At 38.3% G+C, this 26,447-nt stretch overlaps 1 protein-coding gene and 1 non-coding gene across 3 annotated transcripts in view; one reads left to right on the forward strand and one right to left on the reverse strand.

The window, feature by feature from the left end:
• The window catches only part of PPM1L (protein phosphatase, Mg2+/Mn2+ dependent 1L), a 265,389-nt gene that overhangs the window by 135,702 nt on the left and 103,240 nt on the right, over positions 1-26,447 (reverse strand). The gene's annotated exons all lie outside the window — the stretch shown is intronic.
• On the forward strand, positions 12,939-13,010 carry TRNAV-CAC. Its single transcript has one exon. It is a non-coding gene; the product is annotated as a tRNA-Val (tRNA).

Here is a 26,447-nt window from a genome sequence, read left to right on the forward strand (position 1 = left end):
TGCTAAGATAGCCGAGTAGGAAGCACCAGGAATCTGTCTCCTCACCTAGACAATAACTACACTGGCAGAATCTGTCTGACATAATAACTATTTTGGAACTCAATGGAATCTGTTGAAGGATTGTAATTTCTTGGACAATCAATTTCAGCTCTTAACACAGTAGTGCTTGCTCACCTCTAACCCCTAGCCACATGGCAGGCAGCTATACCCTTGTTCCTAAAGCAGCTTGCACACAGTTTATGAGAGAGAGTGAGTAAAAAGGACCCTGTCTTCCAAACACTGGTGATCTGGAGACTGGTTGCTGTTTGCTGCTTCAGATCACAGAGGTACAGAAAAAACATTGCTTTTGCATCTTCCCTCAATGTTGTAAGCCCCTACCCTTCTGGCTGAAGTGACTTCCAGGGGATTTAAAGAGCTAGTGATCTTCCCCCCTCTTCATTTTCACTTCTTCCTATTTTGGAAGCCAGACATTAAAAACTAGGGCACACAACTGCACACACAGGGAAAATTAGAAAGTGACTGCACATGCCCAGGGAAAGGCTGAGACAAGACCTGAAAAAAACATTAAGTTTACATCTCAGGCCAATCATTGACAGAGATGTCCTACAACTATACAAAACAAAATAAAACAAACAACAACAACAACAAAAACCCAGTAACAACAACAAAAAAAAACCCAGCCAACTCTTGGGAAAGGGAAGAATCTGATTTCCAGAGTTAGCACATTATTAGGTTCAAATGTCCAACAACAAAAACAACAACAACAAAATTATAAGACATACAAGGAAATAGGAAAGTATGTCCCATTCAAAAGAAAAATAACAAACCAACAGAAACTGACTCTGAAAAAGACTTAATGACAGATGCACTAAGATGTTTAAAGAACTAAATGAAGATGTGGAGAAAATCAAGAAAAGGATGTGTGAATAAAATGTAAATATCAATAAAGGAGACAGAAAGCCTAAAAAGAAACCAAAAAGAAATTCAGCAGCTAAAAAGTACAATAATCAAAATGAAAAATTTACTAGAGGGATTCAGAAAGCAGATCTGAGCAGGCAGAAAAAAGAATCAGTGAACTTGAAGATAGGACAATGAAAATTATTTAGACTAAGGTACAGAAAAAAAAACATTGAAGAAAAGTGAACAGAGCCTAAGGGACATGTGGGATGCCATCAAGTGGACCAATGTCTGCATCCTGGGAGCTCCAGACAGAGAAGAAAGAGAGAAAAGGGGAGAGAGAATATTTGAAGAACTTAAGCTGAAAACCCCCCAAACTTGATGAAAGGCATGAATATAAACATCCAAGAAACCCAAGAAACTTCAAGTAACATGAACTTAGAGACACACACACACAAGACACGTTATAAATCAAACTTTAATACGACAAAGACAGAATCTTGAAAGCAGCCAGAGAGACGCGAATCATCACATACAAGACATTTCACAAGGGATTTTATCACAATAAAAAAGAGGAAAAAGTAATAAATATTCATATCAGAAAATTTAAGACATACAGAAATATATTAAACAGTCAATCAAAACCAACTATAATCCCTCCATCCAAAAATAGCTACTGTGAACTTTTTCTTGTAGTCTTTTCCAGTCATTTTCAATACATATAAAGGTTATACCACATAGCATTTTATATTAACTTTTTCCTAACCAAGTGTAAAAATGTCAAATATTATTTTAGAATGACTTAATAACCTCATAATATTTTACCCTATGGATAAGCCATAATGTAATAGCACACATTATACAGAACAACACGGAAGCTTATAGGGGAAGAAAACTTTAGCTGTGGTAGACACAGGTGAAGTATATTACTCATGCGTTGCTTCTGAAGAGGGTCTCTGCAACACCTTTGTAAACAACATAGCTGCCTGACACACTACAATCATGGTTGGGGTTCATTTGCCCAAAGGCATCAACCAATGCTTATCCAGAGTAGGTTCATTCAAGACAATTTTCCTCTTCCCTCCAACACAGAGCAAAGATGGAAACAAGGCCCTGCTGATCAGACAGATGAATGGATGGGCAGATGAATGATGGATGGATACATAGATAGAATTTGATAAAGATAAATATCAATACAGGTATAATACCAATAGCATACATATTTATTTCATAGTGTTATGTATCTATCCATAATTCCTCTTACACTGTATCTCTTTGACTTGCTGTCTTTCCCACTAGAATATAAACTCCTACAGAACAAGTAGCATATTTTATTTATCATCCACCCACACAAATACCTAAAGCATGCCTGAAATATGGTAAACCCTTAATAAATGTTCAGTGAATAAATAATGATAATTGAAGTAATATATTATTCCTAAAATAATAGGTACTATTTATTAAGTATCTAGTAAGATGGTTAAATTTTATATGCCAACTTGGCCAGGTTATGGTGCCCAGTTCTCTGGTCAAACGGAAACCTAAATGTTGCTGTGAAAATATTTTGTAGATGTAATTAACATCACAATCAGTTGACTTTAAGTAAATAAGATTACTCATAATAATGTGTGCCTAATCTATTGAAGGCCTAAAGAACATAAACAGTTTCCCCAGAGAAGGAATTCTTTCTCAAACTGTAACATATAAACCCTATTTGTCCAGTCTACCAACCTGTTCTACAGATTTTTGGACTTTCTAGCCGCCACAGTCACATGAGCTAATTCTTTAAACCTAGTCTCAACACACACACACACACACCCCCCTATTGATTCTGTTTCTCTCGAGAACCCTGGCAAGCCATTATTTCATAACTAACCCTGAGCAATGAATTTCATACACATTGTCTCCAGTCTTCACAAGCTAACAAGATGGGTAGTATTAGCCATCTTTTTACAGATATGTAAGGAAGGTTTAGAGAGGTTAATTAACTTGTCCAATGTCCAAAAAGTGAATTCACAGGAAGCAGGGATGGGTTCAAACTCAAGTTGTCTGATTCCAAATCTAAGCCCTTTCTTTCATGCTTTCTCTCTTTTCAGAGCAAGTGAAACGTTATCTAAAGCCTCTCAATCTTTGACTTTGCAGACTCTTGTACTGAATGTTAGTCTAGTGAGGTATATGCCTTAAATGGTATATATATGAGGGGCAGAGGAGTACTACAAGTAACACAGCAGAGATGTAACTCAAGGTTATCCACACAAGTGTAAAAAAGTCTTCTGCAGCTGATGGTTGAATCTAAAAATGTTGGAAGAAAAACTAAATGTTTAGAAAAGTAAATAAATAAAAATTTCTGGGGAAAAAAAGCTATCTCTCTCCAAACTTCACTTTTAGGACATGCTAGTTCCATATTCAGAAAAATCACAAAACATGTAAAAAAAATTACTATTTAAATTCTCAGCATCATAAAACTGTTTGAGTGTGAACTGTCTCCAGAAACCTACCCAATGCAGAACACTGGCTTTCTTTGGACAATAACAACAAAAATGAAGAAGTAAAACAGGTGTCATAAATGGGTACAGCTCACATACTATGCTAGGACAGCACCCTTTGAGCTCTCTTATCAACCATTTCTCTACAGTCTTCAGAAAATGAAGGCAAATATAATCTCTGTAACATCTCTGAAGAGCTGCCTACTCTTTTTTTTCTCCTATACTTCTATTTCTTAGCCTGAATTTTCAAAGATACTATCAGGGAAAGACCTAAAATGGTTTTCTAGTATGAAATAAGAAGACTGGGTTCCTCTAGATGAAAATATTCTACCCTTAAGAGATACCACCTAACAGCTGTGTTTCCACCATTCCTCACAACTGTGTTTCTGCTATGTATTCACAACAATGTTTTCTAAACCCCAGGGCTGTGGAATTATTGCGAAAGGTTCTGAAAATCCATACACACCACTGAACATTGCCATTAGACTTAAATTAAAACAAACATATACACTCCGAGAAATATTTAATTTTTCAAATGAATAGATACGGTTGGAATTGGTTAAATCCAAACACATTTTATGTATTTCTGTTTTAAAGATTCAGAATTGAGTCTGTACCTTTACCTCCTATCCTTCTAAGGAATCCTAAGACGATGATGAAAATAAGACAAACAATAATTATAAGCATGAATTAGCACTGAAAATCAATTTTAAGGAAATTTGTTGGAAGATACGAGTAAATGAGATCGAACTTATCCACACTGGTCTGATCAGAGTTCTAGAATAAAAAGGACATGAAATTTTACACCAGTCATTATTTTAAAAATCACTTTTCAACTATGCACAGACATCCACAAACATGTATTAAGGAACTATGACACATGAGGCAGGGTCCAAGTACTGGCGATAAGGTAACCTGTGAGGAGAGACCAGAAGGAAGTGAAGAAGGGAACCATGCTGGTACCTGGGGGAGAGCGTTCAGGAGGAAGGAAGAGCAAGTGCAAAGGCCTGGAAATAAGTACCTGCTTCCTGTGAAGGAGGAACAACAAGGAGGTCAGCATAGTCAGAGAAGACTGGGTGAGGAGGAGAGTTTTACAAGATGAGTTTGGCATAGGGTGGGTACAGATCTCATGTTACAAGGATGTGGACTTTGACTATTAGTGAAATGGATGCTGGCTGGCTGGCTGCTGTGTGGAGAGTGAGCTGTAGAGGGTCAAAGGTGGAAGTAGAGAAACCAGCTAGGAGGCCAGGAAAAAACAGCAATAGATGGTAGTGACTGCGACCAGGTGGTGTGACCAGGGAGGTGGTTAAAAAGTTGTCTAAGTCTAGGTATATTTTGGAAGGTAGAGCCTATAAGACTTCCCAATGAATTTGACAGCCTCAAGGTTTTATCTTGCCTGATGACCCAGATGACTCCAATGTCTTTGCCTTGGGCAACCACAATGCTAGGTTTGCCACTTAACAAGATGAGTAACACTTAGGAAACTCCAGGTTTTGATGGGGAGACTGGGAGTTCCATTTGAGGCATGTTTGAGATATCAAGTGTACAATGGGAGATACGCATTCACAGGAGAGGTCTAAGCCAAAGATGTAACTTTGGATTTATACGGATGGTGTTAACCGCCATGAACCTGGATGAGATCACCTATGGGATGAGAGTAAACAGAAGAAAAGAGAGTTGAGGAATGAGCCCTGGGACATCTCACCATAAAGAGACTGGGGAGATGAAGAAAAACCAGCAAAGAAGTAATGTCCAGTGAGCTCAAAGGAGAATCAAAAGAAAGTGGCATCTTAGAAGCCAAATGAAGACAAGAGAAGGTACTTATTTGTCAGTTGCTACAGAGAGCTTAAGTAAGATGAAGAAAAAGAACTGATCACCAGGTATAGTGATATAGAAGTCACTGGTGGTAGCAATGACACTGTCCACACATTTATCCCTTCTGGAGAAAATACTTGAGGGAATGCTGCAGCCAAATGAGAAATTAATCTAAATTAAAAACTCATGAAATAGACCTTACCACAGGCATGAAATGGCTGTGAGCAACGAACACAGTGAAACTCGAAGTTAAAAATATGCAGTTATCATACTGTGGCTGTGTTTATATAATTGTTAAGAAAAATTTTTTCAAGGAGAAAAAACATATAGGTAAAATATACCCATATACCCACTATATGGGTAGTGATGTGGAAATAAAATTTCAGATTATTTCTATAAAATATTTGAAGTTTTGAAGGAAGGGGGAAGAAGAAAGGATAAATTAAAGCATGCTAACTAAGTGTTCATTAGGAGGTTATAGATATTTTTTATTTTTGATATTTATAAAGTATATATGTATTGATTAAAAGCCCCTTGATAGAAAAGTAAAAGAATACATAATTTTCAAGCATTTTTAAAGAAATCAATAAAGTCAAAGAAAGAAAAGAAAGCTAAAACAAAGCACACCAGAAAACTATCAGAAAATACAAAATAAAATGTTAGGCATAAGACCTATCATACAAATAATCAAAACAAGTGTTAATTGGTTACATTTTTAAAGACCATCTGATTGAGTAGAGAGCTGCGAATATAAAAGACAACCCGAAAACCAAACGACACAAAAGGTTGGGTACAATGTATCTGATATCAAACAGATAAGCTCTGACAATTGTCATAATACAGCAAATTTAAAGCAAAAAACCTAAGGGGAGCAAAGATAGATATTTTATACTGAAAACAGGAATAATCCAAGAAGATATAAAATCACAAACTTTTATACACCAAACACAGAGTATCAGATTATATGAAGAAAAAAACTGAGAAATGTGAGAAGAATCTCATGAATCTAAAATACCAGTGGGAGATTCTTTTCTCAGAATTTGTTAGCTCCTCAGACAAAGAAAAAATATGTGACGATCAGAGTAATCCAGTTAATAAACCTGATTAATAAACAAGTTTGTACCCTTGACTCTTTAGAAAATTCACCTACATTTGAATATTCAATTCAAATATCCATGGAATATTTCTAAAAATTATTTAATAAGCCACATAGAAAACATTAATAAATTCCTAAACTAAGAGTAGTTCAGTTATTTTTTTCTGACCTGAAGACAATACAAATCAAAAAAGCTTAATAGATAATCAAAAAATCTAACCACTTAAGAGATTCTGAGAACTAGAAAATGTCATGAGCCACTGAGAAAATAAAAATGAAAGTTTTAATTTAATTCAAAGTATTTGAAATTAATAACAAAACACCACACACTCAAATCTAAGGAATGTAGCCAAAGCTGTACTCAATAGGAAGCTACTTCGTTGGTCTGAAATGTGTCTCTTTTCAGTTTTTGTATTTTAAAATCCAATTCATTAAATACCTCTATCTTGGCAAAATGACTCTGGACCTTCTATTTGACATTAATTTTCCTAACTCTCTACTTCCCCATAGCCTTTTTACACATTTGCATCATCCTGCTTGGCTTTACAGACACTTGAAATCATGTCTCAACACAGTGGACTTCCTGCGACCAGAGCACAGGGACCACGTTCTCATCATCTTTCTACCAACTCAGGGCCCCGCACTGTGGGGGTCACTGCTCTCTGATGGTAAGACCATGGGTCTGGAAGGTCAGACAGACCCAGGTCAGAATCCTAGCCCTGCTGTTTCCTTGCTGCATGACTTGGGGCAAGCTGCTTAACCCTCTAGCCCCTTTTCTCATTTATATGTGGAACAAGTATCATCTTTTTAGTAGGTTTACAGAATAAAACACCAAGCACAACATCTGAAACACAGCCCATGCTAGACAAAGGGAAGCTACTGGAAACACTGAGAAGTTAGACGAATAAAGGAAAAACCTAAGAGATGGGTAAACAGTGGGAAAGCATGGCTACTGGAGCCCAGCAGACCTATCACACCCTGGTTCTGCCAGATGACGGTGTGATCTTGAGCAAGTTACTTAACATCTCTGAGTCTTCTTCTCCACATCTGTAATTCTGTGAAGTTGTTGTAAAGATCAGAAATCAGGAATATAAGATGCTTAGTAAGGAGTCTGGAACATAGTAAGTGTGCATAAATACAGCTCTTATTGTCAGCCCCACGTTGCCTCCCTTCTCGGCTGAATTGAGTGAGAACTTTACTGTTGGAATCTTACTTGGGTTGGCTTGGTCCTCTGATAACCCAACAAGGACCAGAAATGACAGCAAGCTATCAATTTAGTGAGGCAAATCCCCAATTCGTGACTGTGGTTCAGCGGGGGTCAGAGTAACGGAGGCCTCGGGATTAAAAAGCAATCTCATAGGAGTTGTGTTGCTGAATAATTTGTTAGGAATCCTTTTCATGAAGTTAGATCATTAAAATTGGCACCAGAGCAATCTTCGAGAGAGCCCCAGGCCAGTCTCTCTCCTCATTAATATAAATTAAATTCCTCAGGAGACGTTGTGAGTCTTCCCACCTGACAAACAGTGTTGACATTTGCTGGATTCCCTCTGACCTTTCCAGACTTAAGAAATATCTCCAAATATTAGCCATGAATAAGCTATTATTTTGGTTTTCACTTCACCACAATCCCTGAGAGTAAAGCGATTTTGCCCACACTTTGTTTTTCAGAATGACCCTTCATTTAATGTGTCACCTTCCATTTTATGCTTAAGAACACACGAGGTCCTGCATGTCAGAAGAGGAGCCAGTGTGAGGGAATGACAATTCTGAGGCATTATCCTTTACTGGAGATCTTTTTCCCTCCATTAAGTAAAGACAGATGATTTTTTCTTCCTTAAAAGTCAAAGCTAAAAATCTTTCAATTGGTTTCTTGAATCCTAGAAATAAATTAAAGGTATATTAAAATATCACTGTTACTCTACTTTGCTGGCATGAATGGATTTCATTAAATTATATAGCTGTAAAATGCTACGGGGGAGAAGGGTTCCTGCTAAGTGAGTGACTGCGTGGAGGTGGGATGCTGAGAATATTGTTATTAAAATATGCAAACGTGAACGTTCACTAGAGGTAGTGTAGACTGGAGCGTTTAGCTCTGCCATTTCTCTGTACTCAGCTGTCAGTCTATCTAATTATCACAGTGCCATTCTGGCAGATGAATTTTGATGAATTACAGAATCTTAGGAGTCAGAGGGATCTCTGAAATCACCTGATATAACCCACATATAACAAATCAGGAAAATGAAGTCTGGAGAGGAGAAGTCATTTGCTCAAAGCTTTAAAGCTCATTAGCTTTCAGAACCAACGCTAGCATTGAGCTCTCTCTTGGTTTCTGCCCCATTCCACACTTCTCTATATTAGGATTAAAGACTACCTCCACTCTAGAGGCACATGGCGGGGTCAGAGCAGAAGACTAGGAAAAGCAAAGAGGGACCATCTAGTCAGAGACTCCAGAGGCATCATCTGATAATGAATCTCTACAAAAGTCAGTAATATTAGAAATGTCAGCCCCCCGTGAGAAGACTAGTAATCACAGCTAAAGAAGTGTTAATAGTCAAAAGAAGGACACACATATAGCTACACTTATTGTGAGACCCAAAGGTTAAAACACAAAAAATAAAGCACCATTTCTACTTGGTCAGAGAGCCATCTGATTATCTAAAATTGCCAAACGACCTTCTAATAAGGCTAGGCAAGACCATAATGAAGTGATTCCTATTAGTGTCAACCCGAGTTATGATTCTGTCAAAATTTCTATCATAACTCCAGATAAAGCTATCAGAAACACAAGGCTCGCAGCCAATAAATACATTTTCTTTTTGACCATAATGTTGAAAAAGAAAAGATTTTTATCATTTTAAAACACTCTGGTAGTGGAAAATGAAATGTGAAGCATCATTGCTCACAATGGCTCCTATACTTGCTTTTTAAAGGGGATAGGAAGGTTAGCATCTTGAACATGTTATCAATCTTTAGGACAACATGTTTTTATCCTAAGAATTGATTTGCTATGAGTAAATGGAAGTAAACTTCCTTTTAAGAAATAAATATAATTTTTGAGGAATTATTTGCCCAAGACTCAGTTATTAATTTTGAATACTTAAATACGATCACTAGAGAAAAAAGAAAAACATGAATGGAAAATAATATTTAAAAATTAAGCTTTTAATAAAAAAGATGGGCAGCTGAATTGATTTATAAAATAAACTATAATCTTCTAAAATATCACTTTTTCAATCACTAAAATTCCAGTTAACAAAAGAATATATACTGAAAGGCATGTGAAGTTAAAGATTTTTCCCCACACTATTGTTTAAACTCTAGGTAAATAACTCAAAGTAAAATTATAAGGGAGGAATTGAGAAACAATATTTAAAGATGTATTTCCCCTCAAAATCAATTTAACAAATATTATTGAGCAACTATAATGTGCAAGACTGTCTCCTGGATGTTTCATGAGAGCAGTCCCTGAAGGAATTTTCATTCTAGTTCAGGACTAAGTAAAATAATAATAATAACTATGATACCCCATCTAACGTGGGAAGGGAAAGAGGAATCAGAGAAACTTAAAGAAGCAGCAGTGTTAGAGAGGGGACTTTAGGGAAGGGTAAGATGTTGAAAGATAAGAAAAAACAGCAGAATGGAGCAATTGCTTGGTCCTAAGGTATCAAGAAAAAAACTTGAGGCGGCAGGGGGGTGTGTGTGCGCTGTGTTCCTAACGATATTAGACCACTTTATACTATCTTTAAACTACATTTTTCAATTTATAAAACATTTTCTCCTCTTCCTTGTCGCCACTGTCTTCCTCCTCCCCCACCTCCTTTCTTCTTCCTTAACAGATATTGGGGGTGTCCCTATTGAGACAACATACCCAAAGGATCAAGAACCCCAAACAAAACAAAGCACTCTTTTAAACATTTCTCAGAAATGCTATGAGTGTCACATTCTAAGATGCAGAATGGACAACTATTATTCCTACTGTCTATCACAGAACAGTGAAGTTCAGCAGGCACAGTGATGACCCAGATGAAAATAGTAGGTGAAAAGTAGCCCTGCGGGAACTCAGGCAGATCTTCAAAAATGGTGCATTAAGAGCTTTTCCCACCAGGCTCACCAAAGTGAGGATGAAGCTCCAAGTGAGGCTGCACACAGTAAAGTCCCAAGATACATCTAACTAACCCCTGTTCTTAAGCAATAATGTGAATGTAACACCAGACAGACGCTATGAAAATTGGTTTTTCTTCCCCAAGGCATAATGAAATAGAAGACATAGGAGAAAAAAATAGAAGACATGTGGTTTAGCAAAAAGAAATAAAAACAGATAACAATAAGTTAACAAGTCCTTATGAAGTGAATTAAAATATCATAGGAATCCAGAATTTCAAAATCATTAGATCTACACTTCTAAATTGATCATGATGCATGATTATGGGAAAATCAAATCTCTTGAAGGCAGATTTGTTGAGTATATTTTTATGCAAAGAAAGGAAGGAAGGAAAGAAGGAAGGAAAAAAGGAAGGAAGGAAGGAATATATACTAACAAAATGAGCAAAGCCAACATGCTTTGTGGTTGTTCCCCTTGTTGCTAAATAAGATTCAACATCTCTTCAACTGAAGAATAAATAATAAGCCAGGGATCCAGAGATTAGATGATTCCTGTCTCAGCTCTACCACTAACTGGTTATGTGATTTTGGGCAAGGTACCTCACCTCTCTAGGTCTTTGTTTCTGATCTGAAACAATGAAGCAATTCAACTGAGTAATATTTATGAGTCCTTCTCTAAAATTATTAATTCTCAAGCTTTCAGCTGAGAAGAAATCCAGAAGACTACATGAGCCATTTTCCCTTAATAGAATATTATAAAACTTGTACAACTGGAAACCTAAAATGCACACAGGACAGATAAATCAAACTCCACAAAAGCAATACAACACCCAATACTTACATAGCACTTTGATGTTTCAAAGTGCATTTTCACCTATCTTCCACTCCTTGAAGGCACATTCATAAGTACTTGCAACAGAAACCAATCTAAATCTTTCTTGCAATGCTGGAGATATTAAAATGGCAACAGTTTCAGTGTAGTATTTGTATAGGTTCTAGAAGTATTTGCTACAATGATTATCTAAGGCCCATCATAACTTCACTTCGGCAGAATTTGTAAAACAAATTACATAACTCAGCTGAAATGGCCTTCAAGCATGGTATGTTGTTTTAAACTACAATAAAGGTTAAAGATGACTTAGAAACTCATAGGGTCAAGCCTTTACTTTGGGCCAATCTAATGGGGCATGGAGAACAGAGAGTAATCGTGGTCTACTGGTTTGATTTAGGGAGCTCTGTAAGTAAAAACAATTTCATTCCCTTTCACCTTCATATTTTGACATCTGGAGACTAGTTTGTGGAATCAGGAAAATGACAGATGAGACTGAACAGGAAATGCTATTTGGTTCATGTCCCAGGGATACTATTTAACAAAAATGCTGAGGGAGCTATTTCAATAGCTCAGCTAGAGGGAAGGCATTCACTATATGCTATTTATGATGCTTTCGGAAACATCTCAGGAGGTATAAATTTTGGCAACTTATACACATTCCTTTAGGCATTTACCTGTATTGGTTCCCTGCCTTCCATATCGAGAAAAATTTTATCCATCACAAGAAAGGAGAGATGTTATAATTCCCAACAAGAAGTATATGCATTTTGATGATGAGAAGAAAGCAAGTTCAGTATATTTTGAGGTACTCAGTGAGGAAGTGAAGATGGCTTGCTTCTAAGAATTACTGAAGACAGCCTTTACTGGTCTGCTACCTGATACTACATTTAACAGGCACTCATTATATCTATATAATTAATATACTGTATAATAATATAATATTATATATATAATTTTACCTGAAAACTATACAGAAAAAAATTATCATGGAAATCCCTGTCAAAATATCAAACACTTAAGATTAAAATGAGAAATACAGCCAAAAGAATAATGATTTCTACTGAAATAAGTGATACCTATTAGCCAATTATAAATAAATTCCAGGACTCTAGTGATTAATCGTAATCTCTCCTGCTTCCAGAGATGATGACATGTAGTAAAAACTCGAATTTTATCTTCTTTCTGATCTCTTTAAAAAGTGCTAACAATCTGAGAAACAAGTCCAAGAGAAGTAATAGCAGCTGCAGAGCGGATCCTTGATAACCATGAGCCAAATTATGAGTTCGCTTTTCTTAGATTTCAAAACATCAAACCCCAATCTGTAGCAGAAAGTTGTCTCCACACTGTATTGTTTAGTTTAAAGATATATCAATGTAGATTTAAAATATTCAGAGTGAAGTTAATTAGACTTTTAATAAGCTTATAAATTCTAACATATATTTCCTCGCATGATTATAGTCCAGGCGTATTACACTCTAGTCCAATGATCTACTGCTCTCCTAGAGGTGGTCTACAACCAACTTTGCCTTTGCTTACATGTTTGTATTTACATTTTTCTTCACAACTTTTTACTAAGGTTTTTCTTACAAAAGTTTAACAATTAGGGATTAGGAGAGTGAGCCTTAACTGTTCATGCAACTGACAGAATGATTTATGATCTCTTAGGCCAGGTCAAGGAAGGGGTGGGGATAAAAAGTGAGATGTTGAGGGGGAGGGTATAGCTCAGTGGCAGAGTGCATGCATCACATGCATGAGGTCCTGGGTTCAATCCCCAGTACCTCCATAAAATAAATAAACCTAATTACCTCCCCCAAAAAACAGAAAAAAAAAAAAAAAAAAAAAAAAAAAGAGAGGGAGAGAGAGGCTCAAGGCATAAACAAGAGCTATCAGAATTGCCGGGGAGCCTACATTGTTCCTAGCTCTCTGAGTACCTGTCCTGCCCCTACCCCACCAAAAGGCTGATACACTGGAAGGGGATACAGGTAAGGAGAAGGGTAAGTAGATCATCTGCTTTTGACAAAGCTCCACAGGTAAAAAGAACCTGATGACTGGAAGAGAACGTCTTGGGGAGATGTTAATACAAACTCAGGAGAAAATGGGTTCTGAGGTCCCATGAGCTTGGGAAACGCCACAGGCTAGATCGCCCTTCACAGTACTCATGCCGCACGTTAGCCCAGTAAATTTTCCGAGGTTAAGGGGGTTTCACCTTACTGAATGGTGTTAAAGCCATACTCATCTCTTACACTTTCCCTCAACACTAATTTGGGAAGATAATTTAGAAATCCTGAAATATTTATGAAACTGGTCCTGTTCACTGTATGGGGACTCTGTGCCATCTTATATTACTGGTCACTCTACTAAGTGTCCTGACACTTTAGTAGAGGGGCCAAATTTTTACGAACATCCAGCAAAAGCTAAATTTTATTCAAGTACAAGGTTATTTACCTGGTATAATGGTACCACAGTGATGATTAAATGCATTAGTCTACTTCAAAGCTACCGATACTGCCTGTGTTTACACCAGCACTGCTACAACTATCTGTACCACTAGGTCCCTTACAGCACATGGGCCACAAAGCAGAATGGCTTCTTAATCTCCACTGTCTCTGGAGAAATAAGGCCACTTGCTATCCCTTAAATGTCCTTCCTTTCCTGTCTTCATATCTTTGCTCTTGCCTTTTGCTCTGCCTGGAATGCACTCCTCACTATTGGGTCTCCAAATGTCAGTCTTACTAACCCATGAAGACCTGCCTATCTAAATGCCAGGTCTTCTGTGAAGCATTTCCAGATTGTCCACAATTGGCTGGCTTCTACTTCCTTTAAAATCTCCCAACCACTGTGTATATCTCTTGGCTGGCTTCCACCTCCTTTAAAAACTCTCAGCCACTGTGTATATCTCTTAAATCAATAATCATATTCTTGTTATATGACTATAGGTCTTCAAGTCTCATCCTCCAATGAGATGGCAAATTCTTCAGGGATAGGAACTGTGTTTTCCTCCCATATAGGTAAAGAAAAATGTAGCCACCTAAGGTCACATAACTAGTACATGGCAGTGCTGGGCTTCACACCAGACCTGTCTAACCCCCAAACCCAGGCTCTTTCTCCTATCCTTCACCCCTCACCACCTCTTAGACAGCAAAGTCAACGGTTCCTCTGGCAACAGAAAGAACATAAGTCCCCTCCAATAGGAGATAGGCAGCATAAAAGTTCTGCCTTTCTGCCCTAACTCACTGCCTGGCTTCTGACTTAATATTTTAACTCTACCTTCTGCTTTTAAACCCTCATTTCTCCAAGCGTATTCTAGGGAATAATAGTAATGAGAGGTACAATTTTTTTAAATAGATTTATGGGAAACTGTAGACTAAACAAAGTTAGACATGTTGGTTGCTTACTGCAGGGCTTTGCAGATCATTTAATATGCTACTATGCAGCGCTGTATACAGTTTTTGTACATATATTTTATATCTTTAGAAGGTACTGGATTTTGTTATGTATCATGGAACAGAACAACCCTTCATAAATTCCTCCTGATTCAAGATAGTCGTACCTTATTTTAATAGCATCATTTTCACAATATATTACATACCTAGCAACAAAGTCAATTCAAAACCATTTAATAACACATATCTAAATAAGAAATCTCACAACCAATGATATAGGCTTTAATGTTATTGGATTTAAAACTAGCAACAATCTACTTTGTGCCAGTGAGTGATTAAGTGCTACACACACAATGTCTGACATTTAATGAGGGACTCACATGAATATAGAATATGTTTCACTCAATGATTAATACAGGTTCACTATATTTAGTTTGTACTTAAACATTTCATCTTTTCTTCCCCATCCCTGAACCTAGCTGAGGACATGGGAGAAATCTGATGACTAAAAACCAGGAAGTTTTGATGAATGAAACAGATGAGAAAAAAAAATGATTCTTAAAGGAGAAAATGAGACTTTCCCCCATTATCACTTTTAGACTCATTGCTGCTATTTAAAATAACTAAAATAACATTGCTAGCCTCTGAGTAGGGCAGCTGGGTGACCTGGGGACATCTGAATGGGTAGAACCGTGCCGCCCAAAAGAGATACGTTCGAGCGTTAACACCACGCCCCACATCTATGAATGTGAGGTCGTAGGGGATTCAGGTGGGCCCTAATCCAATGACTAATGTCCTTATAAGAAGAGAGGAAATTGGATGCAGACACAGAGGGGTGCACAGGGAGAGCCCAATGTGATGACAAGGGCGGAGACTGGGGTGATGCAGCTGCAAGCCAAGGCTATCTCTTGACCAGTGGAAGCTAGAAGAGGAAAGGAAGAATGCTTTCCTAGAGCCTTCAGAGAGACCAGGGCCCTGACAGTACCTTGGTTTCAGACTGGTAGCCTCCAGAACTGTGAGAGAATAAATTTCTGTTGTTTAAATCCATCCACAGTTTGTGGTCCTTTGTATGGCAACCCCAAGAAATGAATACAACATCTTTTAAATTTTATACAATGTGACTATGCCATGTACTCAAAAATTAAAGTAAAATCAATTCAGCTCAAGGGAATGAAAATACAAGCCACAGGCTGGGAGAATATAATAGCAAAAGATATATCTGATAAAGGACTTACCTAAAACATAGAAAGAACTCTTAACACTAAAGAATAAGAAAACAGACAACCTGATTTAAAAAAAAAATAAACAGGCTAAAGACCTTGATAGATACCTCACTAAAGATATATAGACAGCAAATTAGTATATGAAAACATGCTCCACAACACATGTCCTCAGAGAAATGCAAATTAAAACAATAAGAGGCCACTACACACCTCTTAGAATGGCCATAATCTGGGATACTGACAACACCAAATAAATGCTGGTGAGGATGTGGAGCAATATGGGAATGCAAAATCATACAGCCACTCTGGAAGACAGTGAGGCAATTTCCTACAAAACTACACAATCCAAAAATCACGCTACTTTGTTTTCACTAAAAGGAGTTGGAAACTATGTCTATACAAAAACCTGCACATGAATATCTATAGTAGCTTTATTCATAATTGCCAAAACTTGGAAGCAACCAAGACATTCTTCAGTAGGTGAATGAATAAATAAACTGTGGTATATCCAGACAGCGGAAATTATTCAGCACTAAAAAGAGATGCGTTATCAAGCCATGAAAAGACATGGAAGGACCTTAAATGCATATTACTAAGTAAAAGAAGTCAATCTAAAATAGTTATAGACTATATGATTTCAACTACATGACATTCTGGAAAAGGCAAAACTATGAAGATAGTAAAAAGATCAGTGGTTGCCAGGGGTTAGGGTGGAGGCAAGGATGAACAGGCAGAGCAGAGGGTTTTTAGGGCAGTGAAATTGCTCTGTATGATCCTGCTACGGTGGATGCATATCATTATACATTTATCCAAACCCACAGAAAAGACAACACTGAGGAGTGAACCCTAATGTAAACTATGGAGTCTGAGGGATGATGTGTCACACTGTAGACTCATCAACTGTAACACACATACCAATCACTCTGGTGGGTGATGTTGATAATGGGGGAGGCCATGTATATGTTTGGGCGTGGGTGGTATATGGGAAACCTCTGTACTTTCCACTCAATTTTGCTGTAAATATAAAACTGTTCTAAAAAAAAAAAGTCTAATAAAAACATTTTAAAGTTATGAAGTAAACCAAAAGTTCTATCTTTTTTATAGTACAGTTTAGTAACTACCTTGAGCCCATGACTAAAATATGCATACTTTTCCTTAAAGCTTTCCATTTTCCTTTATTCATTAATTAATTAGTTCACTCAAACTTCAGTCAAGTGCTTACTCTGGGCCAGACATGGTAGCCTGGGAAAGGTTCAGGAGGATCCAGAAATCAGATCCTTCCTCTCCTTTTAGATGATGCCTACTCTTACAAATAACTGTAAAGGAAACAGATCATACCAACTAGTAGTAAAAGCATTATTCATATATCTTGGGAATTAAGATTAAGATCAAATTTGCAAGTGTTATTCAACCATATATATGAGATGAATTATATTTCTCCTTCCCTCTCCTCAAAGATTAATGATATCAAATATATAGTCATTACTTGACTGTTTCGAGAAGCATCTTGGGAGATAAGACAAAAATTACAAGAGAGTAAGGTCACTGAATGTGCACCATGGCATGAAAACTCTATCAACTCTGAAAACAGAAAGAATAAATATTAAAAAAATAAAACAAAACAAAAAAAAACCACTCAAGAGAATAGTTAAAAATGGAAGCAGACTCCGAAATCATTAAAATTCTAGTGTTAAGAGAATGAAAACTGGAGATAAAAGAGTCTTGTTAGAGGATTCTACCATCTTAAGAAAGAAGAGGGGGAATGTCTTAAAATTATTCTGAAAAGATAGTGGTCAAGAACAGAATTATGTACAAATCAGGCTCAGCTATCCTCTCCTAACCTGTTCCAATGCTATTTCCAAATTAAGAAAAAATTGGTAACTGTTTCCAGAAATTGATAGTACAATTCAGTTGTTTCCTTGTCATGACAAAACTTGGAAGAAAACATTTAGAGAAATGATGTCCTCTCTTGAAAACAGGTCCTCAATCTTCATAGAAGTAAAAATAGAACAAAAGTAATAGACATCATGTAACCTGCACTGTCACATCCAAAGGATTATTTTCGGATCCTGTAGTTAAAATCTTTGCAAAAAAAAAAAAAAAAAATAGTACCGTCCTCCTTAGTGCTTAATTATACATATGCACTGGTATGCTTCAAGATAGAACATTACCTTAGAGAGTGGTATTTTTTTAAATGCTGCTGAAAAAAGTAGGGGAAAAAAATAACAAGCTGCTCTCTATATTAAGAACCACATGCAAGCAAGCATTTGCAAAATTACCATAAAGTAAAACAAAGAACTACTGTCCTATGAAATATACACCAAGTTTCACTAAACCCCTAAATCCTAGTATCACCGTATTTGGGGAGTTGAACTGTGTATCACTGGAAGAGAATAGAGGAAAGGGATAAAGCTGCAAGATCTGGGTTGGAGAGGAGTAGGACTTGTGGTAACTTGTTCCTGCTCAAAATGTCCAGAATCAACTTGATTAAGTCAACATTAAGTTATTGGCAGATTAAGAGCTGGTTTCAGCAGCGGACAGAGATATTGTAGGAAAACTTTGTATTTTGTTTGTACTGGTATTTGATAGGAACTTCAGATGCATTTAAGTAAGGATTCAAGTGCATTTAAGTAAAGATTCCTTGCTTAAAAAAAATTTAAAAACTGCAGAATACTTTTCCCTAAGTAATACAAAGTAGCAGGAACACATATTTAGGAGTAAAATCATCTGAATTGCTACTAACTTCATAGCAATAAAACCTCCCATTTCGCTGCAGTAAAACATTATGGCAAACCGCCTTCTAGGGGATAGGAAACTTAATGCATTTCTTCTCTAGAAATGTATATATACTCAGTCAGCAAGTGTTCTTCTAAAAAGCACGAAATAACTCCTTCCAAGGAAGCTTGTTTTCTGAACTCTTCACCCTACATAATTTCTAAATGTTTCTCCTCTCCATTTTCCTAATTTTAACTTAATTGGTTGTGAATCCAAAAACACGTGTTTCCTATTTGCATTTGGCTGCAGAAACAAATTCTTAATTTACTTTAGGGAATGTAGGGGTGAATGCTGAAAGTAAGAGAATGGTGAAAGAGAAAATAATAATGGCTAAGCAAAACCAAGAATATTGTTTCTCTCCTTCTACTGTTGCCAAGAAGATGGTATAAATTTCCTCTCCTTGTGGAGAATTACCTAATTATAGGAAAAAGCATGCTCTCTGCTTATGATATCAAAAGTGGATATATTTTAGAGGGCTACAAGCTGTCCTCTTAAAATGGGGCCAGAAAACAGAAGCGTGGGTAACTGCAGCACTGGGGGGACGGCAGGAGGTACCATCTCAATACATGTCAACCATACCTTTTGTCATCACCTCTCTGTTCCCTGATCTCCTTCCAAGAGCAGCAGTCAGCAACTGTGGCCTCCGAATCAGCAGCAGCAGCAGCAGCAGCAGCACCAGCTGGGAACTTGTTAGAAATCCCGATTACTGGCCCCGCCCCAGACTGATAGAATCAGAAACTCGGGAGGGTAAAACCCAAGACTCTGTTTCAACAAGCATCCCATGGGATTCCAACTCGATGAACCAAGTCCTCCAGAAACTATCTTCCAATTCATTCTTGCTTTTAATCACATGCAGCCGAAATTGTTACTAAACATATTCATGTGTATACATTCTCCAGTTAATTTATCAGATCCTTGGGGCAAAAATCCCCTCCTCTTGTCCCTTTGCTTTCCCTCGCCCATCAGTACCTCATCTAGAGCCAGTGAGCCAAAGGAAACATAATGAGCATTCATGGTGACAGGAACAGGGAGGGGTCCTTGGGGAGAGCTCTCTCTTTGTGAGTCTGATACTCCCATCTACCTGAGATAGATCTAGTTTCCTTAATTAAGATCTAGGCATAAAAGGCTCTAGTTCTCCAATCTACAGTCTAGAGAGGATTCATTCATTCTTGGGATGGAACTGCTCAGCTTCAGAATGTGGCTAATCCAACTGAAAAAAAAATTAGAAGTTACACACAATATTTCCCCCCAAAGGCTGGGCAACCTTGAATAGAGAGGGGAGAAAGAAGAAGTAGAATGTTCTTCTCAGAAGCACACAATCAGGGCCACATACATGGGAATGCTCATTAGTCACCCCTGTGGCAGGATATAACCTTCCAAACCCTTAATATGAAGATGTGGTTCTGTTTGCCTTCTTTGCTACATTCAAAACATAAAAGGCAAATACTTCCCCTCATACACAGGGTGTCCTCACTATCCTTGAGCAAAGTGGAACTAGTTGCTAATGATTCAGGTTCTGAGTTTAATAAACGTCAGAGCTTAGTGGTGGTTTCTGGGGAGGAATCTAACCACAGCGGAATTCCTCCACCTGGCATAAATAAATGAAATTTGTTCAGACATGCTGTTAGCATTGAGCACATATCCTATTAAATTGAATATGCAGAGATGTTCCACATTACGATGGAAAGGATCACCTGTGCCTCCCCTGTCCTGGAACTGATATTTTTAAGAAGTGTCTGCACGTTTAAGAGGGAGATGCTTCTCCTAGGTTCTTCTGCTTTTCCAGTTAACACATCTGTAGGTTCATCCAGCTGATCTGAAAAGGGACCCTGTTTCGGACTGAAATGTTTGTATGCCCTGAAAATTTACGTCTTGAAATTAACTCCAGTGGTATTTGGACGTGGGGCCTTTGAGGGGTAATTAGGCTTAGATGAGGTCATGAGGATGGGGCCCTCAGGATGGGATTGGTGCCCTCGTGAGACATCAGAGAGCTTACTCATGCATGCGCTCTCTCTCACTCCACCAGGCAAGGACACAGTGAGGTGGCAGCTGTCTGTAAACCTGGAAGAGGGCTTTCACCAGGAATCAAATCTGCCGGCACCTCGATCTTGGACTGCCCAGAACTGTGAGAAATAAATGTGGTTTAAGCAATCCAGTCCCATCATATTTTGTTACAGCAGCCTGAAGAGACTAATACAGGTCCCAACCCTGGAATTTCTCTTCCATGGCTTCTCTCTAGACCTGACTCCAATTCTAAGTAAAGATAAGAAAAGCTTTTGTTTGCATATGCCAATGCATGTGTGAGCTGAATCATCTGCATGCGGTCCAGCTGGGCCAATGTAAGGAATGACCTATGGAGAGGAGATGGCACGCAATGGGTGCCCAGCCTCAACAAACAAAATGATTTCTACGAGCCACGTACAGTCAGAAAGCAACAGAGAGCTGTCAGACGTTAAGAGGAAGTGCACACTGAGACAAGAGGCATCTCAGCAGAAATGACTGGGCATCCCCAGCTCGCCGTGAACTGGGAGTTGGGAAGAACTCTAAGGATGACAAAGGTCAGCTCTCTCTCCTGCCTGATGGGAAAAAAAAGGAAGACCCTCTGCTGAAAATAAAGCTATCTAAGAAGAATTTTTAAACTGTGAATATTTAAATTGTGAATATAATATTTGAAGATGGATTTATACTTATAACACACATGGCTCATAATAAATAGCCCTTAGAAGAGCATTCCAGTTAAATCTAGGTCCCTGCAGTGAAACACCAGAGCAAATATTAGACGTAAGAAATAAGGCAAAGCTGTGTCCTTGGCTGGATTCTTGCAAACCTAGATGCCCTAGAATGTGGCAATGTCCCTTTCTCTGTGGCTAATTTGTAAAACTTCTTTTCCTCTGTAGTTGGGGGTCTTCAGCCTAGATGCAGACGTCATTCTCAAAGAATATAAAAACAGCAAAGGCTTTTTGTCGCCTGTTGGGCTCAGGTTGCTGTGTGCAAGATAAAAACAACATGAAGTCTTTTTTTCATTCCCTTCTATGTCATTAGGGAAAATAAGACACGCCCACCTCCCCAATAAGACAACTTTGACCATTACAATCATGCCCTCACAAAGCCTCTATATTAAAAGGACTTCTGGTAACTCGATGCAGAGTATTAAGAAGTGCTGAGCTTCCAGGGGCTTGTTGTTTGCTAGGAAATCAATTCCTCTAAATATAAAACTCGGTGGTGCTGGCACATGTGATAGCACAGGGTCTGCAGTAATGTAGAGGAGGACCTTCAGAGAGGAGATCTGGGCTTTGGTGAGGGGCCCAGAGGTGAATTTCTTCTAACATCTTGTTGACCAGTTTTCTCCCATAAATCATCTATGCTGAGGAAGCTAGGCGTGATGTACGTATTAAAAACAAGCACTACAGTCATCGGGACCTCACGCAACAGCAGTGTAATTTTCCTTGTTCTCCTTCGACTCCACGTCAGCATAGTTTGCTGACATCATCCCAGGTAGCAAGGGCGGCAGGGTACACATACACACACACAAAACAACGGTCTCCAGGTTTTTCCTTCAGAAGCCCTCAGACCCTTGAATCACTGTCACAGTCACTCAAATTTGAAGTACTCGAGGTAGGAATCTTCTAGTTTAAATACTTAACAATTAGTGTCATCATGAAGGATAAATTATTCTGCATCATTTGGATACTTGTGCAATTCCTACAAAATAATAGAAGTGATTCTAAGGATTGGCGAACACAGACGCCACAGAGGCCCTTAAGATCCCCATAAAGCTTATGTTCTCAATCTTTTCCTAAAAACATGGAGCCCCTTAAAATACGTCAAGATCAGGGCTTATAGCAAATGGGAGAAGGTATGAAAAAATGTATCTTCAAAAGAGAAATGTGTGAAAAGGGCGAGAGAGAGAAGAGAGAGAGAGAGAGAGAGAGAGAGAGAGAGTGTGTGTGTGTGTGTAGTCGTTGACAGTTAGGGGCCTTAAAGGTAATCTAGGATGAGGAAGAGGGAGAAGTGAACTAAAACACTGAAGCATCACTCACAGCCACTCTGGCTGTACAGCATGGTGGTTACAAATACACTGACCCTGGACACACATACAGTCCTGGGTTCAAATCCCAGCTGCTAGCTATGTGACCTGGACATTTACTTAAACCTAAATGTGCTGTCTCACCCATAAAACAGGGAGAGTCATAAAATGTACCTCATAAGATGGCTGTGATGATTAAATGAGATGACCTGGAGGCACGCAGCATAGTGCCTGGCACATGGTAAATCCTCAATAACTTTTGGCCATTTTTACTTAATTTCTAAAACTCCCTCTAAACCCCCTTCTGTTAAGTGGGACATCCAACCCAAGAGAAAAGTAGGGTTGTCATCTTGCCTCTTGAAAGATGTATTAGACTCTTACTGGAGGAAATAAATTTACAGTTAGCGATGACCCACACACAGGGCACTGCCAGGCAACACTGTGTCATGGTCATGGTGGAATCAGGTGTAAAGCTACCATAAATATTTGGGAAACAAATATTTTTAACATCTCGATATTGAAGACAGCCACGATATTTTGTAAAGCTCTGTAATGCTATTCCAACCAAGTAATCTACAGAAGACCAAACGAGTACCTCTCAATCTATAAAATGCAAAAGGGGGAAACTAGATCAGTAAGTCCATTCCATATCAGTAACTCTGCCTTTTAAGAATCTGAAGGCGTGATTCTATGCTAGGATTTGCAACTCAGGTGTCCTAGTTTGCATGTTTATAATAGCTATAGTTCCAGAAAGATAACTGCTGCATAATAAACCCAAAGCGGCTTCAGACAATAGCAATGTTTATTTTGTTCATGAATCTGCAATCTGGACAGGGCTCAATGAAGATATTATTTCTGCTCCACTCAGCATCTGCTGGGCCAGCTCAAAGGCTGGGGCTGACATCATCTGAAAAGCTTACTCACTCATATGGCTAAACGTCATCTAAACAGGGAAAACTTCGATCAGCTGGGAGCTAGAACAGCTGGGGCTCCTCTGGCACCCCCCCCCCAACCCCATGTAGCCTTTCCATGTGATCTCCCCAACGTGGGAGATTCAGAGCATCTGGACTCAGGGCTCACAAGGCATAGGCCACAAGAAAGAAAGAGAACCAGGAGGAAACAGTGTTATCTTTTATGGCCTCACCTTGGAAGTAACCCCTATCGGTAATTCCACCACATTCTGTTGATCCACCCAGGTTTAAGGAGTGGGAACAGAGATGTCCCACCTCTCACTGGAGGACTGTAAAACCACACTGTAAGAAGAGCAATAGTGTGGGAAACATATTGGTGGGATCATTTTTGGAAAATGTAATCAGCCACAATTAGATTTCCCACAACGAAACAGTCAGAGTACTTGGTTAAAAGCAATAGAAACCAAGTTAGGGAGACTTAAAGAAGAAAAAAAAAGAGTTCATTTGAAGGGTGCTGAGAATTTTAAGCTCAAAGGAAAAGCTGAAAACCTGGCCTGGAAATGAGCCAGAATCAAGGGAGGATGGAGGGAGGCTGGGAAACAGGAGTCTGGGCCACAAAGAAGCTGGTTAATACACCCTTCTCACCACCACTGCTATGACTGGACAGTGGTGTTGCTGGGCTCTCAACACCACGACTGCTAACAAGAACAAAATGTCAATGCTTCTTTGAGTCACACTCTCAAGATTCCAAATTCTGAGTAATTCTGATTGGCTTGGCCTAAGTCACATGCCTGAGACCTAGCATCCCAGGGACAGGAAGGAGGAGGATCTGGTCCCTTTTGGAGGAGAAATCCTGCCTCCCACAGGGGCCCATATGGAAAATAATTCACCCCAAGTAAGAACAGAGGTTCAGTAGCCAAAAACCCCAGCAGATGTCTGACATACACAGAAAACTAACAGTCCTCAACAACTTTGAAAAGAAAGATCATACCATTTTCTGGAAGCAAAGAGTAAGAAAAGAGCCTGGTTAATGACCAGGTTTCATCCTGGAATAAAGGCCAAATATTCATTCCATGATGTAAATTCCTCACAGTGAAGTGTATGAGGTTAACTAAGATCATGACTCTACTGGAGCAGGTCGAATTCTAACACAATGTATGCACATCCCAGAAGTAGAAATCTACCTGTTCTCTTCATGGTGGATGGGCTTGTACACACCAGATATTTCAAAGTCTACCTATAGGTCAGGTGTTTTGAATTTAAAATAAAATTTTCCAAACAATGAATAAATGCACATAAATATCTAATTGGTTTTAAAATGTCTACAGCCGACTAGAGCTAGCAATATTGTTTACAAAATAAGAGCAGTATTTAGAACATGGCTTTTAAGGGAAAGGGATGCCCACATGCTCATTAGAACCTTAAACCCACCCTTGCCTTAGCCTGAACAGACAGACTTCCCTTGCTTCACCTGTACTAACAGCAGGAAAGGAGGTGCCCTGTTACGGTGGGACAGAAAACTTTCCATGCCAAGGTGACTGTTCCTATGGAAGGAAATTTTGCACATTAATTTTTTAAAAACCATGTTAGACACCACCTAATATTAGGATAAAGGATCTATCTAAACCCCTCACAACCTTTTGAATGCAAATGTTGACAGATAAGTAAATGATTCTCTCCAAACCCCAAACAGTACAGTAGACTTGCTGTACCTGCGGGTTCCACGTCTATGGTTTCAAACTATTGAGGATCAAATTTCTGAATCTGTGGATCCCTTCAAGGGCCTAGTGTTACCACATCATTTTGTATGAGAAATTTGAGCATCCAGATTTTGGCATCCCCGGGTATCCTAGAAAAAATCTCCTGCAGATACCGAAGGACGACTTATACCTAATGCCTTTATACAAATTTCAGGTGTGTAAAACTAGTAGTATATTTAGTGTTTTCCTATATTACGTTAACAATAAATTAAAATACAGTTGAAATATTGACTATGTGCTACATCTCAGGCACTAATTCTGGTTTACGCCTTGTCCTGTAAGTGAGCACAAAATAATGGATAAAACGTCACCTCTATGAGGGCAAGGACCTGACCTGTTTTGTTCACCGTTATGTGCCCAGTTCCTACTATGCAGCAATATGGCAGTGCTCAATAAATACTGAGTTGTTGTTGAAGCTTTAAAGAGAGAGAGGATAAAAAAGTAGAAAAAAGAAGAAAGAAAATAATAATGGATTATTTTAAAAATGTAATTCAGGCCAGTGACATCTTCTGTAAGGACTGTTCATTTCTTCCGGACAGGTGGAAACAATAAATAACTCCCTAAACCATTTCCCTCCAAAATTAAGATGCCTTGTCTCTTAGCCTCACCCCTCACCCTGCAAAATGACAGAAAACACACACTTCTTAAACTACTGAGTCATTTCCAGCTGTTAGGTTCAGTGCATGCTAAAAGCCCGTACAGCCTTGCAGCGCTACAGGAGCATCTCATTTTGGGCAAAGACTTATTTCTCTGTAAATTATTGTTCTGAGGAAGATGGACAAGAGATCTGTGTTACATGTAACTTTAGTGTTCAAGGACTGCTTGAAAAAATGAGTAAGAGATTAAAAGGATGCTTTAGTTAGAACACAAAAGTGGACATTTCCTTCTCAATAAAAATGTTCTAATTACGATATCCAAACATACAACACAAACCACAGTAAATGGAGCCACTTTAACATAAATTTCTTAAAATGACACCTAAATGTAAAATACTCCTCAATATTACACCCCCAAAAAAGAGGCAGAGAGGAACAAAAGGAAGGAAATAAGTACATAATTTAGCTACAGAGTCTGCTAAAATAAAATAAATCACTAAATCATAGAACTGGAAATAACTTTGAGACATAGCTAACCATTCCAT

This window comes from Camelus ferus, chromosome 1 (genome assembly GCF_009834535.1).
Source record: "Camelus ferus isolate YT-003-E chromosome 1, BCGSAC_Cfer_1.0, whole genome shotgun sequence".
In the NCBI taxonomy this organism is placed as follows: domain Eukaryota; kingdom Metazoa; phylum Chordata; class Mammalia; order Artiodactyla; family Camelidae; genus Camelus; species Camelus ferus.